We start from the raw sequence: 18,707 nt of genomic DNA on the forward strand, positions 1-18,707 counted from the left end.
GCCGATATTTTGATTCATACGTAATTGAGCCACACCAATATTATCATAATAAAGAGAAATGACAATAATTTTCTCAAAAAATTGTATTTTATTCAAAATCAATACCGGCCCTTGAGACTTAACCGCCCTTTATATATAAAGCCATATTGGCACATACAGCACAAATCAATTCCTGTACTTAAGTTAATATATTAATTAATAATGAATTTAATAATTAAGGAAAATTCATGTACGTATGTATGTATTATAATAACTATATGCCCCCGATCGTTAGTTTTTTAAATGGGCAAGAGCTATTCGAAATCCCATAAAAAATACGAACATCAACAAATAAGACGATCTTTGCACCAAAGGTAGCGAAGTGTAAATGATAAGTGAAAGCGTATTTCACACCAACCAGCCACACATCCTAGCCCATGCCTGCTACGTGTGTAAACTTTAAACGATATGTACGTGTAGTTGAATTGCACGATTTACGAGGATTGTGTGTCCTGAGAGTGTATCTGCAATATTTAGCAATTGCAATTCGTTTTCGCACTTTTCTTACCGCTGCTTGTAGCTGCCATCACAGTTATTTGCTCGTCTTTGTCACTTGATGGTATGTCTGTTGGTCTGGCTGGCTTATGGTTGGCGGTTTGTGAATTTGTGCATGTCCGTTTGTATGTGGATTTGTTTGTTTCCGTTGCTTCCTCTTCAGCTGCTAACACCAGCAACAAAGGCATTACGAGCTACCAGCTGCCAACAGCCAACTGCCAAGAGGCCCCAAATACCTTGGCTTCCAATTGTTGTGGTGTGAAATCTTGTGTTTATGTGTTTTGCCAGCTCATTGCAAATGTGTTTGTGTTAGTATTTGTGTTTGGTTGTGGGTGTACGTGTGTTTGTGTTTGTACGTGCCAACAAGTACATCAATTGGCGGGCACAAATGAACGCCGTCGTATTTACTGCGCTGACGATAGCAAGAATAGAGGAGCATTTGTTCCATGCCACCACTGCAACAAAATCATTTGCGATTAGTTTGTATGTTTATAAATGTTCTTGGCAGCCATTGCGATTCGCATTTTGTACATTTTATTTCCATTGTGTTTTCAATTCACTGTTTGTACACGGATCCCTATTTCCCCATTGCCATCATTGTCGATTTATTTTCATATTTATTCCTCTTGGTTTTTATTTTGCTTTACTTATTTATTTCTGCGTTTTTATTTTTTTTTTTTTTTTTTCATGCTTGCATGGTTTCACTGCTCCTACTGGAAGAATAAGTCAGTGGTAGTACGCCTGCACTCCTCCTGCTGCTGCTAATTTTTTCTTCATCTTGTTATTATTCTTACGTCTCAGCTTCTGGTTCTTTTGCTTCCGTTGTTGCTCAATAAAGGTTCATTTCGTTTAATGACTTGAAATTGATTTTGCTGCTGTTGCATCCCATAAACGTTGGGCCCTGGAAAATTGCCGGTACGTGCTAACTCCGCGCCATTTGTTTTCTCGGGGACAAAGAAGGCACATCTAGCACCTTGGTACCTTGGCATATACTAAAGCATATGTAAGTTTGTATGTATGTATATATATATATATGTATATATGTATGGACATATGCATGTACATAAAAATGTTCACTTGCTCTAATGTATCGTGGCTGACTTGATAGGTATCGCACAAATTTTTGATTACCTCTCAGCATTAAGGCGTAATGAAATTTAATTCTTGTGGCACACTTTTAGGCGTAATTAAAAATTTGTGTGAGAACTGGAAGTTCAGGGAACAACGGAGGCAGCAATTTCTAGCGAACACTTAGCGCAAATGGGAAAGTGAAATTTCTAACTGGTTCATGGGTTGAAGCTCGGTGAACAAGCTTGAGTGATGTGGAAAAAGCTCAGTTGTGATATAAACATTGTATGTTTAGGCATCGTACAATTTTTTATTAATGGAATTTTGAAGAAGGCGAATGGCAATCTGAAGGCGGGCTCAAAACTAAAAATTTGCAATGGATACAAATTTCTTCGAAAATCTAAATTAATACACCAAATTAAATTACACGATGCTGCAAAAAAATTTTATATACTTTAGAGTAGACATTATAGATCTGGTCGAGTGCAACAGACATCTAAGTTTGAAATTTTTCATATAGCCCTAAAATTGTTTTGAAAAAATGGTTTTTCGATTCTACATAAAAAACTTGATAGCTTCGCCCGTTTTTTTGTTTTTTATCCAGGAAAAATTTCATATGTACACCAGGACAGCTACTGATTTTTGAAATATCCTTTGCGTATACTTTATTTCATGGGAAGAAGATTCCCCTATTATTTACGTCGAAGTTCAACAATTTTTTTGCTAGAAGAACGAATTTGAAAAATAAGCAATACCCAAAAATATTTAAAAAACACACAATCAAAATAATATTTTATTTCGTCTAGTACGTAAATTAATATTATAGAGTAAATGTAAATATTAGAATTAAAACAATTTTTTGAAAATTTAGTGCATTGAAGTTGTAAAGTCCGTTCAACATTTAATGGGTGAGAAAAAAACCAGCACATAAAGTCCATACTTTCACGTGCTTATGTCATTTTTGCTAGACAACAGATAAATTTCTTTAAAAATTAAAGCGAAAATAGAGTTTTCTCGATAGTAACTCAAAACTAAATAAAGAAAGCTCGAGACTTAAGCACTTGTTTTGAATACTTAAGCCCTTCTCCTTATAAAATAGTTTTAGAATTTTATATCGATCTAAAACGCGCGAATGTATACATTTTTTAATTCCGCAAGTACCGAAATCCCAGTTTTTTTAAAAGAATAAACAAAGATTATTAGGGTATATGGAATGTTTTAAACATGATTTTGCGTTGTACTCGACCAGATCTACAATCATCTTAATAGTAATCGAAACAGGAGTGCATCGATCAACTCACATCGACTTTTGACGTTGAAGCGCTACAATGAGTTCTAGCGTGGGCGTCGATCCTGGCATAGTGAATTTCATGAAGGCTGCTCAAAGCCGACATATCGGGAGAGAGAGCTGTCCTTAGGCAATAGCGAAACGTAAATTTAATATTGCCGAACATTTTGTCTCCAAGAAGATTTGTTCTCGTTCCAAAAAAGGATTCGTGTCGATTAGTGTAAAGAAATGTTGAAGAAATGCAGCCTATTTTTTCGAAATATCTGATCATATCACAACTTTACTACTAGGGAAACTCAAGAGTGCCAGAAGTTTTCGGTGAATTAAGGAAAATCAATCGCCTCACCAAGCCAAATGCAAATATCAAAGATAAAAAACGTTCTTAAATAAAAGGCGAATGGAAGCAAATTAAAATTTTTACCGGTTCTCAAAATCGTGAAAAATAAAGTAGCGGTTTTCGGTCGACGCCACCGTTAGCTTCAGTACACCGTAGACTTCTCTTATTTCCTGTTTTTATATTATAATCTCTAAATTAGATTTTTTGATGTTATTACATCAAATTGATATTATTTGCCAGGGAGTGATTCGTGTTAAAATTTTTGATTTTTCAGAAAAACCAACAGTTACTTAATCATGTGAAATTTGAATTTTTAATTACAAAGACATCAATATATCAAAATGTCCCCTCAGTACATTTTTAAGTTGACACATTCCGATTTAAATTTATTCAAACTGGGTTTGTCCGTAAAAGAGTGTAATATTACAGCACTTTTGCAGATTCGTACAAAGGATATGTCTTATAAAAAGGAAATGTGAAATAAAAGGTGTAAATCTGGATTGTCGGTGTATCTCTGTCGAGGTAGTCGTTTTAAAATTTGTTTATTGCGAAGACGCTTTCAATATTAAAAAATAAAAAGCTGTTAAAGTGGGCTTTACTAATGCTAAGCCAATAAGCTATTCCTAACTTTAAAGGTACATTTAACACTTTTTCGTTTTCTCAATTTGACACAGATAAAATTGACAGTTCTAAAATGACAGCCAGTGGTTCAACTGGTTTTAAGGCTGGTAAGTCCGGTAACGTCATTTTAAACATAACTATAAATCTACGAGCGCAGATCAACTAACGTACCTAATGCACCGTATTTTTCTCAAATTCTTAACTCAATAAATAAACATTACCATTGTCCTGGCTTAATACCCGATTTAACGACATTCTGTAGAAAACAATTTTAGACCGGTTTTAGTTTCAGTTCCAATTGACTTACACCTACAACTTTCAGAAGGAATAAAATGTCTTTTTGAGTTATCTCACAAAATTGTGCAGACTATTCTCCAGTTTGTCACCTCTTTAGTCAACCTTTTGATTTCCTTCAAGTAAAAGAAAATTTGCGCGTGGAATATTTCTCCAAATATTTTAGTACGCCCGTATTCAATCAGCCCATATTCCAATAAATATTTACGTAATGAAATTAATGAAAATTGAAATGAAACAAAATTTTTTAAACTTTTCACAACCCAAAAATGTATGCTCGAAAACAATAAGTCTTTCGCTGTTCTTCAATATATAACGAATTTTTTATATGGACAAAATGAGAAAGGCAAAAAAAATAACTAAATAAAGCAAAAATTATTAAAAGGCAGGTGCAGTTTTCAGCCACTTAAAACCTTTACTTTGAATCAAAGCAAAAAATGGGCAGATCAGATATTATTGTTTTTCGTTAAAACTTCATGCTACTTTAATAGTTCAGTAATAACACTGCGTTACAAAAACGAACTTTTTTTCTGTCCTATGAACCAAATATACTTTTTCGGAAAGGGGAGAAAAAATAAAAATACACGTGTATCGGCGATTTTCATGTACACGTCAGATTTTTTTTTTATGTATAAAATATAGAGCTCGTAGTCCGCCTGTATGAAAAACTTTGGATAAATTTTTAACTCTTTTTCCGTGATCCAATCGGGGTTTTATATCTCTATTGTAATGCGGAGTGAAATACCTTTCTTTTGATACCCACATCGGCATATCTCATGGAATTTTTTTTTTAATTTCGAACAGGTGGCAACCCTCTGAAATATTGTCAGTGGCAACACCTAGGTGAAAAGTCTAGAAATGTGATACACTATCTGTGTGCCCAATTTCATTCAAATCCGTCAAGCTAATCCTGAGATCGTGTGGCTATACAGATATGCATACAAGTATTGCTCTTTTAAAGTTATAAAATAAAAAAAAAAAAATTGTGACGTGTAAATGAAAATCGCCGATACACGTATGTTTTTATTTTTTATCCCCTTTCCGAAAAAGTATATTTGGTTCATAGGACAGAATGTGTGTAACGCGGTGTATGTAGCCCTTACTGCAGGTTTCAGAAAAGGCTGTTATTTTTTTTTTTTATTCCTTAAGAATATATACTTTTAGATGGCATTTTTAAGAAGAACTCAAGAGCTACTATAAAAATAACATCTCTCTGCATACTTATGTATATATTATCGCTCCTAGTCGGAGAAAAGGCTCTGCAACGATTTCTGTTAGCCGCTATAGTCTAATTTCGTTCTAGGTGGCGTCGGAAGAGCTCTTATTTAAGATTGGGCGCATCCAAGTTTGTCGTGGGCGATATATCTTGATAATATAACTGGCGAGCCAACACATTCTTCAGATGCATTGCACTATTTTAAATATATTTCGTCGAACGAAATAGTTATGTAAAACCAAGCAAGGCCGATGATTATCGTGGACTATAAAAGAGGCTCTTTCTTTCCACAGATTGTGAAACCCGCTTTTAATAAGCCAAGGCCTCTTTACACAGGAGCTCGGGGTAGCTCATGCACTATGTTGTAGCGATCTGCTGCAGTAAGTGATGTTGCAATAATTGGTAACACCAACCAAAGCTAGTTTTTATTAATATTTAATTTAAAAAATATATAAATTTTACCTCCAGTGGATGGCTATTAATATCCCGCATGCTCTTCTCGAATTCTTAGCGATAATTCTAATAAAATATTTATTCCCGACACGTTTTGTTTACGGTTTTCTCTACTTTGATATTTGCTTCGAAAATTCAATAGTACAGAACGCAGGAAAAGACAGCAAAAGAACATTTTTCTTCATTACACCTTATCATAGAGCGATAATCGACCCGCAGGACTAAGTTTTTTGTAAGATCAAAATCAAGGCGAAGTCATAGGCGACTTTACTAAAGCAACAACGACATGCATTTAGTTTATGCAATTTGGTAGTTGGAGTATCGAAACAACAAAGAAGCACAGCACTTTGACATTCCAATTAGCAAATTACAAAAAAAACAAGCAACAAATCAGCTGCTATAGCGAAGTTAGCTCATGAGGATTCGTCTTGATCAAACTCTTTATATTTTTATTCCGCATCAAATTCATTGCAACCTTTTATCTCTGCATAATATTTAATTATTTTCCATCAATTTTCCTTTATTAGTTCACTTACTCACTCACTCATTCATTTATTCTATTATTTCGAACTTACCAAATTTCCACTTCACTCTCCAATCCAATGGCTGTCACTGACCCTTCCATCGACTTAATTATTTAAGCACAGTTCAACGTGAAGTTTCCTTCTGCCGGTCCTCTCATCCAATACTGATGAACTGTCAGCTAACTAACCCAGCTGCCTGCTTCAACAAATTCAACTTAACTTTTGCTCGAACGCGCCTTGCTCTAGCCTCAACTTTATAGAATTTGCGGCAAACAGCTGCAACCACTCAACCAATACCCCCAGATACGTTTCAGTTCAGTTGATCAGCATGCCTAGTGGATGAGTCACTTTTGTTGCTTTAAGCAAAGTGTCGGTCATGGCTCTCATTTTTTGTGCACATTTCATCTAGGGCCTAAGTTTTTTCACAATTTATGAATAATTAATTTCGTCATGACTCGATAATTCGGTCGTAAATATTATTTACACCACTTTTTCTTTCATTTCATTGCCAGAGTACTTAGTAAAATAAGAGTGGCATAATTTCATTGCTTTTATTTCAAACTAGGTTTGTGCATGTGCACCAAAAGAGACACAAATTTTATTGGATGGTCGGATTGCCCACGGGCGATAATAAATTTTAAATTTCGATCTAAAGAAATACATCTTGCACCGTCGTATAAATTCAGAAATATTGACTTAAAAAATATTCACACTAATATATGTATGTATATTGCATATTTCTATGTACATACATATATATGTGTGTGTACATATGAAGATAATATCCTAGCAATTTACTCGTAGAGCTCAGAATACATCAGTCCGAAGTGAGTTACGGCCTCTAGATTTTGGAAGACGGTTAAATGTAATACGTTTGACTTTGGCAGCATGAATTACCTTTGCCGAAAGAAGAATACAAAGCTAAGTAAATTATGGTAGAAATAAGTAATGGTTTGGGGCTGTATGTCCCCGACAGGTGTAGAGAACTTAGTACTTATTGAAGGCACTATGCACAATATTACGTAACTTGATGTTTTTAAAAATAATTTAATATATATAAGATCCAAATAATAATAATAAATAAGATCCAAAGTCCCGAGAAACTTAGTAAAAACTATAGTTCCGATTTTACCAAGATAATGATCCAAAACATAAAGCAACAATAGTAAAAAAATGGCTCATATGGAACTACGCTTATTTGATGACACCTCCGGTTGTTGTTGTTGTAGCAGCATAAACATTCCCTATACGTGGAATGCTGCTGGAGTGGCAGACCTTGGCCGGATATAAGTTCTGGTCGTTTCGGTAACGTAGAACCGACTGTCGTGGAAACGTAGCACCTCCGGCCTAGTACCTTGGTGTGAAAATGACTGAAAATGTCCACTAGGTAAAAACAATTTCAAGCAATTTTCAATTATGGCCAAAGTGGAGTTAAATACGGTGCTACTGGAGGAAAGGTAGATAATCACTCCAGATACCACATAAAAGCTGGAAAATTCAATGCCAACCAGAATCCGGGCTTTTTTTAAGGCTATCCAACAAAATACCAGATTTTTCACGCTAAAACTGATTTTTAAAATTCCTTAAGAATAATTTAAATTGTATCAAATAAGCACGGATCTGGAACATTGCAATACTTTAATTTTCCACATTGTTGTTGAAAAATATAAAGTTTATCAAATAAATGAATTTCCTTTGTTATACTTGTATAAAATACCTCACTCTATAAAGTGGTGCTTGATTTTTTCGCTTTTCCTTTTAGCTTGGGAAATATTGTGATTTAAATTTCACATCGGGTACTGTATATAATAAGCTCTGATCCACAGTACACATATAAGCTAACGAAATATTTACACAGAATTCAACAAAAAGATTATGGTAACCCAACACGGCATACGCGCAACCAAAAAGTTGTTGAAGAAATTCCAGAGCAGGGACTGCCGCTCCCGTTGTAATCGCCTAATCAGCCGAATACCTTTTACGTTGGAGGCACACGGACATAGCTTTTAGACTTAGTTTTAAAATTAAATCAATTTGAAAAAGATTCAGCAACGAATAAATACCGGCATCGTCCGGAGTCATTTTTTTTTAACCCTGTAGGCGGGTTGTGTAACTTATATAAAATGCTCAGAATGAGGAGAAAAGTCGATTTAGCCATGTATGCCCGTCTGGTAGGCTTATAACTCCTTGTCCAAGGCAAGTGAGTATTGAGAATGGGCCAAATCGAACAATAGCTCAACTCGTCTGTCATATAAAGACAATTTTCAATAAAGCAAATCACGTGATATCTCTATTATAAATAATGCAAAATTATTATAATTTGGTGCAAATTATGAGCCCAAAAAAAACACGGTACAGGAAAATCTTTGAAAAACGAGCTATGCCACCTAAACTTGTGTGTAAAAGTATCTCGGGAACCATCTCCTTTAGGTCTGACATAACTATTGAGATCATCACGCCAACTTTTTATATATTACGTCACAACCAAATTACCGTCCATCTCTCTGATGTTTAATTTTCAATTTCTATGAGTTTATGTGATTGTAAAAATTAACAACCTGCCCAAATCAATATCTTATTAAAATTTGTCCGGTTATACAAATTTCGGACAAGGCCGAATTTAGCATTGTTTTCTTATTAAGCGTAACAACAAAATATCCATTTATTGCAAAAGTATGCTTAAATATGATTAGAAATGTAACTCAAACTTTATATTTCTTTGCTAAAAGCTTATATATTTCATCAGGTTGTTGCTACCTAGTAATTAGCAATGAAGTAACAGCAGCATACAGACAGACAAGCAATGGAGCACGTAAGGGTCAAAATAAAGTTTTCCATCATTCAAAATAATTTTTTTTTTAGTAAAAAGTTGAAAGGTTAATTTTGCGCCACCCGATTAATTTTGCGTCACCCTTTATTACGGGCAGCCGATGATGATTGGCGCGAATTATTTCACATAAATTTTGCTAGTCGAGAATTGACTTCTAACACTGTTATTCAGATATTTTTGGAGTCAATTTTAAGAGCAAAAAGGAGCGATGAGGTGCAGCGTTTCCTTTTTTGAGGCAAATGCTTTCAGCTGTCTTTTGCATTCAGTCGTCACAGTTAATGCAGGAAGAATATTTTCACAAATCAATTTTAATAAAACAATATCAGAAAAATTTATTAGAATTTGCAACACTCTTTGTTATCTTAATATCTAAAAACGCCTTAGAAAAAATGCTTTAGATTGTAAAAATTTCAAGTATCGAACCAAAGGTATAAAAAAAATTAAGAAAGCAATTTAAGAAAATTAATGTAACTGACTTTCATAAAAAAAAAGTGAGGTAATTGGCAATTGGTAAATTGTGCCCTACCTATTTGGCTACGGCGGCCACCATGCAGCGGCCGCCGTGTGCTTCGCCAGTGTGCCTCGAAAATAAGCCGTAATTTAGAAACAGCCTCAAAGTTGCTCGATCATCCAGATCATATAATAATATAATTTGGCGCCCTATCACATAATCAAAACGGTAACTCAAATTGTACTGGTATTTGTATTCGATTTAAACCAGATATCAGGACCGCAATTCATACTCCACATACACAGGGTGGGCCATATAGCGTTTGCTTTTTGAACCACCTGTTTTTTTGAGAATGGTAACACAAATGAAATGTCAAATTTGTTCATAATTTACTTAAAGTTTTGACATTTACGAAATGGGTCGCTATACGCTTGAATAAAATTGGGAAATATTGAAAACCTATTTCCAAAGTGGTGAGTCTTCTACTCAAACTGTGAGAAATTTGAAAAAAAAAACAAAAAAAGATTTGCCAACAAGACTGTTTGTGGATCAATTTGTTAATCGTGTTCGTGAAAGTGGATCGTTAATGGATAAAACAACACGTGAACGTGCTCCTACAGTGCGTACACCTGAAAATATTGCTGCTGTAGCCGGAAATGTGCGTGAACATCCAACAACCTCAACTCGTCATCGCTCTCAAGAATTGAACATTTCACGCACTTCTTTGAGGAGAATTTTGCATAAAGACCTCGGTATGAAGACTTACAAAGTTCAATTGGTGCAAGAACTGAAGCCTAATGACCATCCAATGCGTTTTCGGTTCGCTCAATGGGCAGAAAATCGTTTGACCGAAGATGAGCATTTTTACCGAAAAATCATCTTTTCTGATGAAGCTCATTTTCACATCGGTTTAAGCCCCGTTATTTTTTGTGGGGAGCCGTTAAGGACAAATGCTATGCGAACCATCCAGAGACGATTGATGCTTTAAAACACGAAATCGAAGTTGCCATTCATGAAATTGGAGCCCAAACAATCGAAAATGTGGTTAAAAATTGGATTGATCGAATGGCCTACCGTAAAGCCAGCCGTGGCAGTCATTTGAACGATATTATTTTTCATTCATAAATGACCATGTTCAATCTTCAAAACAAAAAAAAAATTCTAAAAAAATATTGATTAGTTTTTTCTTTATAGCCGATTCAAAAAGCAAATTTTACATGGCCCACTATTCATATATAGGGTGTTTTTTCAGAGAGGCTACCGATATAGGTAACTAAGGTTTGACAGGTGAGAATGGCAAACAGCGTTGACTGAGCTGCTAAATTTTGGAACTTGACTTTGAAAAAATTAATATGTTCCCAGAGCACTGGCGGCATCAGAGGTCCTTATTTATTTTAAAATGCGGAAGGAGCTGCGAGCATATCGAGCCATGCTGACTGATTTTTTGTTTCTAAAAATTATTCAAATAAACATCTCCCACGCTTACTTCCAACTTGCCATTAAGTGCGCTTATCAATCGATTTATTGCAATATTCTAGCCACCATTGATGCCATAGGTACGATCTGATCCATTGGAAAGTAGTCAAAAATGGGGCTGACCGAATGATCTCGTAGCCGAGGACTTATGCCGGATATCATATTCCCGAAATAACTCTCATGAAATTATCTACCAGATTATATTAAAAAAATATTTCGGTTTTGTATTATCATTTTAAGTTCTCAACCTTTTACAAAGGCACCCGATATTTGTAACGATAGCTGCTTTAACTGAAAAGCTTAATGCGTTATAAGCACTCTGTGGACGGGTCTCAAAGCCCATATAAAAACCAAATGGTAGATAACAATTATTGCTAGAGGTCGACTATTAAGTAAATTTATTTGTACGGCAAGTTGAGGGAGAACATCGGCCAATGTTTTTTTTCCTAATTTATACCAAAATTAATTAAAATTTCAATGAAATGGAACTCTTTTATTGCTCTCCGACATATTTCGAAAGAGGTGGCCCCTGTTCGAGCAATTGCAAACTTTTGCCTTGAAAAGAGTCTCATAAAAATCATGTACCACCCGGAGACGTCAAAAAATTCTAGCTAATTCATTTAAAGGGAAGCTCGGCCAACTTTTTTTAGAGTTTATAGCAAAACTAGTTATTTAAAATTGAAACAAAACGAGACTCTTTTGCTGACCCCCCTCGCCAATAGCCAATTTGGTTGCTACACGATGTCTTATCCGTCAGACTTCATTGCAATTCAGCCAAATGTATGAGTTGAAAACTTGAAATTACGCACAAACAGACTACTAACCAAGTTAAATAGGAAGCTCGCGAAAAGTAAACAAACTCACTCGAATTTCACGCTTTTCATACGTACTTATGAACGCATATACATACTTACATAAGCACAAAAATAATAGAAGGAACAAGGATTGCACTTACTTATTGGCTTGGTTGCTAATAATCCTACACATAAAACGATTATCCAAAAGTTATACATTTTCTGTTTGTTGTTTCGGTAGCGGGTCGGTGGAAACGGTTTGCTAAGGTGTTGATTGGTGCTGAAACTGGTGCACTGCACAAAGTAACTTAATTCCTTTGCGTGGGAATTTCACTTGAAAATATTTTATAAAAATAATTTAATTGTTAAAACTTTTTGGATTTTTGGGTTGGTTGGGACATTGGTTGATTATCTTCACAATATTTGATTCACAATTTCTTTTTCGTTAAGGATGGGATCGCATTAGCAAAAACCATTTAGGAATAAATATTTTTCCCGAGATTTGTGATTAAAAGATTGTGTTTTTTTTTTATTTTGTAGGTATGTTTTTAAAACGTGCTAGGCAAAAACTAATCAAAACGCGTTTCAATTTACAAAAACTGTGGAACTACAGGGGTTGTGCTGCTAAGTCGATGGGAATTTATCCATCTTTCTTTTGATATTACATTTTTCAATATGATTTACGATTCCTCGTTGAATTTGGGCATGAAAGAATCATCACCTGTTTAAGGTCATTATTTTCACTATAAATCATATATTGATTTCTTTTTTTCTTCGTATACAAATGTTCACATATAAATGCTACTCAAACATTAAAATCGTGTGATAAAAACCTTTTCAATTCTATTTGGACAACAATTAGTACGACAATTTACCACTCGTTCACTAATTTATAATATTTATTTTGTTAAGGTAAAATTCAAATTGTTTCACTTTTTGCCCTTCACTAGGGGCTCTTTGAGGGTATCAGTGCTTTATGTAACGCGCAACTAATTGAGCCACGGGAGGGGTATACCACTTAATTCACAATTCAACACGTCCTTTGTACACACACTCACACAGAGATGCACACACACGCAAAAAGGAGGCGTGTATACTGCACTCGATTTTTGGGGCGCTACTCAAGCGTTTTGCTTAATTTCCCCACTTGACGCCATTAACCAAACCAACTGCGTAAAAAATACGAAAACCGCCGTTTACCGACAGCAACAGCAGGAAGAAAGCATTACAAATATATCAATAAAACACACAACCGCGACAGAGGCGAAGGCGCGGATAAATCGTGGCGTAAAATTTTCTCTTCCGGATAAGTCGCTTATTTCCGTCGAATTCAATTGACTGGCGCGATAATCAGTAAATCGAAAGTAAACTTTAAAGTGACAGGTAAATGCGCCCTGCAACACACCGCCCACCACGGCGACAGACACCCACCGTCAGTGGCACAATAGATATTTCGAGAATGAATTTCGCGGTTTGCGGTTAAGGAGCGTTTTAATCTAGCGCTAATCGTGGTTTTACCGTCGCTTTCCTAATGCTTCACTTTACCTCTGCACTCGAAGCTTTTAACTCGCTCTGTGCATATGTATGTATGTGTGTATAGAGGTACCGATGTTGCTGTTGCTATTGCAAATGTCACTCACCACTTTCACTGCTCTTCACTCAATGGGTTTGTCTAGATTATTAGCACGCGCGCACTTGTTGTGCCCATCTGAAGCGTTTACCCTAGACTGACGGTCGCAAGAACCGTTTCGAAACAACGCTACCAGCCATGGGCATGCAACACTTTCTGTTACGCCAACACCAGCAGCAGCAACACCAACACATAGATCTGCCATCGGAGGATAGCAGTGACGGCCACCACCCACTTCAAAATATGCGGGAGTTGCACTGCGTCGCTCTCTACGCACCACATTCAAATTTTCAGAGGAGCGCATAAGAGCACACAGAAACACATCGAAGAGCCTGCGAGAGAGTCGTTAAAATTTTTGGGACAAATGCCCCGTTGTTGGCCAGCATTAGGAGCTTTCATTTCTTGCACGAAAAAGCTTACGATGGTAAGCATTTGTTGCTTCCTTATCAATGCAGTTTCACTGCGAATGAGCGTTGAAGGAGATACTTTGTTGCTTATATCTTTAGGCCTTTTCGCTACTTTCGACATCCGCCTGCTTGTAGAAACTTACCTTGAGCAAGTCTTGCATTTTGTTCTTATCTGTGAAGTTTCGCAAGGTCAAACTTTAAGCGAAAAATCGAACATACATATTTTTTATTCTGCTTATACGTAAGGGTGTGTATGTATGTAATTGCTAATGAAAAGAGAAGTTCAGTGCAAAGGTTTTCCATATAAAAACTACATAAGCCCTTCCTCAACAAATACTATTTTCAAAGAACATTTCATGCAGAACATACATACAAAATAGTTGTAAACCGAAACTCCGTTCCTTTATAAAGTTTATGTATGTGAAAGTATGTATGTAAATACTACTTAAAACTAAATTTTTTCTGCGTGTCTTGTATGCAATCATACACGGTCTTTCCTTTGTGAATTATTCTAATGCCAGCGAATCCTTATGAGTTTGATTCCATTTGGAGTTGTTTTGCGTCGATTTATTTCCAAAAATCTTAAATTCCAATTATCGTCCAGGAGCACAAACATCATCTGCGGCTCAGTACCAGGCGTCGAAGCGATGCGTTATAAGTCCGTCGTGCCCAGTTTTCTGTGAAAAATATGATGAACAAAATTGTTCAAAGTTGGGTCCGTCGAGACCCTAATTTGTAAATAACATAAATACACAACAGAGAAAAGGATTAAAACCCTGTAAACTAAATAGGACAGGTTCGCTATGTCGTCCAGGAAACCTGTTCACTTATTTGTCTATGCATCGGATGGAAAAACACAATATTTCGTGTTTTCAAAATAACTTTCATAAATTTTATGAAAGAACATAACTCTATTTCTCTTGAGTAAATAAACCATATTTCAAAAAACAAAAGAAGACGATAGCGGTAAGTTAGCTGTGTAGACTTGAATATTCATCTAAAATTACGTTCACTCAGAAATGACTAACAGAGGAATTAAGCATCGGCATATACTATTATATATAAATACGATTCCTTTCTTTCAACAGAAAAACAAGTTTAAAAAACAAAACGCAAAGAAGAAAACCCATTAGTTAGCCTCGGGTTTGAGGTCTACTATAGAAGTGAATCATAAAATCTGAGGTCGTATGCTATAACATAACAGTTTAAGTAAACTTAAAATAAAACTGAAATTGTTTTTTTTATGAATTTCTAAATACCAAATTTCGTTCGCATAATTTTCCATATATTATCATTATCCAATTTATTAATATTAAAAAATTAATATTAAGATTGTTTACTGGAACAGCTGGCATAAAAAATTATACATATTTTCATTTCGACTTCAGGAATACCATTGTACTACACCCAGAGAGAGACAGTAGGGATGGTAAGACGGAGAAATTGGTTGGAGGTCACTCTTCTGCGAATCTTTTGGATTTATTGATGCATCTTAAGAGATTCGGAAGAGGAAGAGTACGAACATTATCCATGCCCAGAACATCGCACCCCAACAGCATAAGTCTGATTCTAGAGAACGCCGGACAGTTATAGCAGTGCCCTCATTTTCACGACAAGACAGGCATATTGGGTCGTTAATGATTTCCATGGTAGCCATATGCCGACCACAGGAGTTGTGCCGTGTGATTACACTTATCAGTACTCTCAGGTCCTTTCTGCTAAGTTTTAACACTTGTGAACTAGACAGCTGCAATATATTGTATAAACAGACAAGCACGTTAAGGTAAAATAAAGATTTGCATCACCGCAAATCATATTTTTTAGTTTGTAAAAAAATTATTCCAAAAAAAAAAAACCAAATTGGTACAAAGCAAGGCGCATTCATTAAAGGTAGTGTCACTAGACCAACAACAATGTATTGCTCGTTTTATTGACAAATTAGAAAACAAAGAATGAATTCGCCTTCTTTTATTCTGAGCTGATAGCCACATGGACACGGCGAAAGAAAAAAAAATCAAGTCAACAGATTTACCGATACTACCTTGTACAAAAGTATGAGCATCAGAAAAAACTAGTCGCACAAAAGCTAGCGTAGCTCCCTTAATCAAAACTGTGAAATAAAAAATAATGCCTAATTAAAGAGGTTAGACATTATCCATGTTTTTGCGTGATTGAATTTTAGTAACGAGAATTAGTGTAAGAGCGACGAATAATGAAACGAGTCAATCGCGAGTTAATTTTGCGCAAAAAGCAGGAAAATGCTACCTTGTCCCATAATGGCATCGTTGGTTGGTTGGTTTAAGGGTGACCCCGCATCGGAGTGCCACATAGACCGCAAGTTGGGTCCGTTGTGTTGCCCTAGAGCTCATTATATTATATGATTTCCCCACCTAACCGAGATTTTTATTATAGATTTTGGTCCAGAATATTAATTCGTTTCGAGAATTTAATGAGAGATTCGATTTTCAAGTCCGAGAGTGCTGAAAGATTGTCAATTGTTGGAGAGCCTAGAAGAGCGAGTCGATTTCTGGCTAGGCCGGGACAACTGCACAGCAAATGTCTGCCCGATACTTCCTCATCTTCGTCCTCGCAGTATCTGCACAGGTCGTTTTGAGGAACCCCGAGCCGACGTGCGTGAGTGCCCAAAAGGCAGTGGCCGATGATAAGAGATATTATATGCCTTAGTTCGTGTTTCGATAGACTTAAGGGTATATAAGGGTTTTTGTCTGTTTCAGATTGTAGGATGGTCAGATTTGTCTGGTCCTAACGCAAGTAGTTTCTACTCGCCACCTCCGATCAGCAATGCTGTGAAATTCTAGATCAATGATAATTTTACATGTTGCCAGCGCAATGTGGATTATGGGTAACTTACTAATATTTGATTGCGCAGCTCCAGCTCTCGCGAGCTCATCAGCTTTGCAGTTACCTTCGAATCCACTGTGGCCCGGTATCCAGATAACTTGGACAGAATTGTGAACACTTATCTCGTTAAGAGATAAGAGACAGGATCGAACCACATCTGAGTGGGTATAAGAGGAGCTGAGTGCTCGAACGGCCGCTTGACTGTCAGTGAAAAAGCGGATATCCTCAAGTGATATTCTCTTTTCTAAAATAGTTTTCGCAGCAAACCAGATAGCGCATACTTCCGCTTGGAATACACTACAGTAGTCGGGTAATCTGAATGATAGATTGATGTGAGGGGAATTGGAAAAGAGTCCAAATCCCACTTTACCGTCTTGTTTTGAACCATCTGTATATATAATCAGAGGGCCATCGATTTCGGTAAGATTTGTCTTCCATTCTTCCCTGGTTGGGAGTGAACAGGAGAATAGCAAGGGTGGTGATGGAAGACTAACATGATAGTCTATGTCGGAAGAGATAACAGTGTTCCTGTTCAGTATGGCCGAATGGCCAAGATACTTTTTCCATTTCAATATGGCATTCATGCGTGTCGCTGCTTTCGCTGCAATCGCTTTGCCAGCCAGATCGATAGGGAACAAGTGAAGCAACGTATTTAGAGCTTTAGTAGGTGTTGTACTTAAGCATCCTGTTATCAGGAGGCGGGCTGTTTTTTGGACTCGATCAATTGTGGCTACTCTACACCGTTTTTCGAGTGCTGTCCACCATACAACCACACCGTAGATCGTTAAAACACCGTGGCATAGTTAAAAAACTAAAATTTTCGCAGTGAACCGTTAGCTATGCGCTTGAAAGATAAAACGATTGTTTATTTTTAAAAAGAAAAAGGGGATTTGAATCCCACTTCAAGGCAAAGGAATTGTTATCAACCTTTAAGAGAAATCCTGGACTTGGTAGGAGATGTCAGCTAAAAAGTGAAGATGTCTTCATTACATGCGCAGAAGGTACGCAAATTAGCAGGACTCGTACAAGCGTAATGCAGTTTCCCACTGCAACGGTAAGCAAAGATTTTTAGCGAAGCAACTTACTCGGAAAATATATAATAATCTTATTCACTAATTTGGCTTTATTTTTATGGATTACGAATCGTAAGCAAAAGCAGATTTTCAACAAATCCGAGGTAGCGAATTTTACTTTGTAACTGAAAGAGTCAATGTTACAGTTAAATGTAAGATTAAAAAACTTAATTATTTTCCAAAGAATTTATGTTAAACAGTCTTTGCAGAAGTGACTGCGTGGTAAAGTGATGACTTAAAAGGAGATTTTGAAAAAAGATATGGAATTAAATCTTCGGAAAAAAATAATTTGCTATATGAAACTCGAGGAAAGGCTAGAAATAGTCTTCAAAGCCATTGAATTGTCCCGAAAAGATACCCAGCCGATTATACACAGCATTGAATAACCATAGCTCAGGCGATTATTGTCAACTTTTGACAATTATTTAATTTAATAATTGTTGATGAAACATAGCTCATTCTAAAAAAAACCATATTAATACAAGTTTAAAGCTTTTTAGAATTTAAAAAACTATGCAACACATTTTCATCAAAATTTTACAATTCGAATCTCTGGAAAATTTACGGATATGCAATTTTACATTTCATTAAGGTTTATTATAATAAAATACAAATTTCAAGCAGCTCGAAGATCGCATTTATTTTTGACTTTTTTTTTATTGCTGGCGATCTTGTGCATTTTCTCCATAGGAGTATAATGAAATACTCGACATTTTTATAATTATATAGGGTTATTCAATAGGTGCGCTTCAACTTTTTTCCGATAGGGAGGGCGAACGATGGAATATTTTTTATTTTTCGCCTGTCATTTGTAAACTTCATTAGTATACATTTCATCATGGAACGCTA

The sequence above is a fragment of the Anastrepha ludens genome, chromosome 2, assembly GCF_028408465.1.
Source record: "Anastrepha ludens isolate Willacy chromosome 2, idAnaLude1.1, whole genome shotgun sequence".
Lineage (NCBI taxonomy): Eukaryota > Metazoa > Arthropoda > Insecta > Diptera > Tephritidae > Anastrepha > Anastrepha ludens.